Here is a 299-nt window from a genome sequence, read left to right as displayed (position 1 = left end):
TTTAAAAACGCTTTACCTGCCTTCCCAATGAAAATTAGTTATACATTTCATGGAAAAGAGATGTTCTATGTTTATGGACAATGCACCTGCTGCCTTGTTGACAAAATTACCAAGCCGCGCAAATTACTGTTCGATTTGAGAAGGGGACGCCTCCCTCCCCTCCCCGCCTTCGACTGATAACGTGACGGGGCCTTAGCTCATTTCAACCCGTCCCAGAGGTAAATACCCCCCTTACAACGTTCACCTACATACGGGCTCGTTATTGGTGGAGCCATGTCTGTGTCCTATTGGCTCTTCCA

This window comes from Salmo salar, chromosome ssa22 (assembly GCF_905237065.1).
Source record: "Salmo salar chromosome ssa22, Ssal_v3.1, whole genome shotgun sequence".
NCBI classification, from domain to species: Eukaryota; Metazoa; Chordata; class Actinopteri; order Salmoniformes; family Salmonidae; genus Salmo; species Salmo salar.
This window is presented reverse-complemented; position numbering follows the sequence as displayed.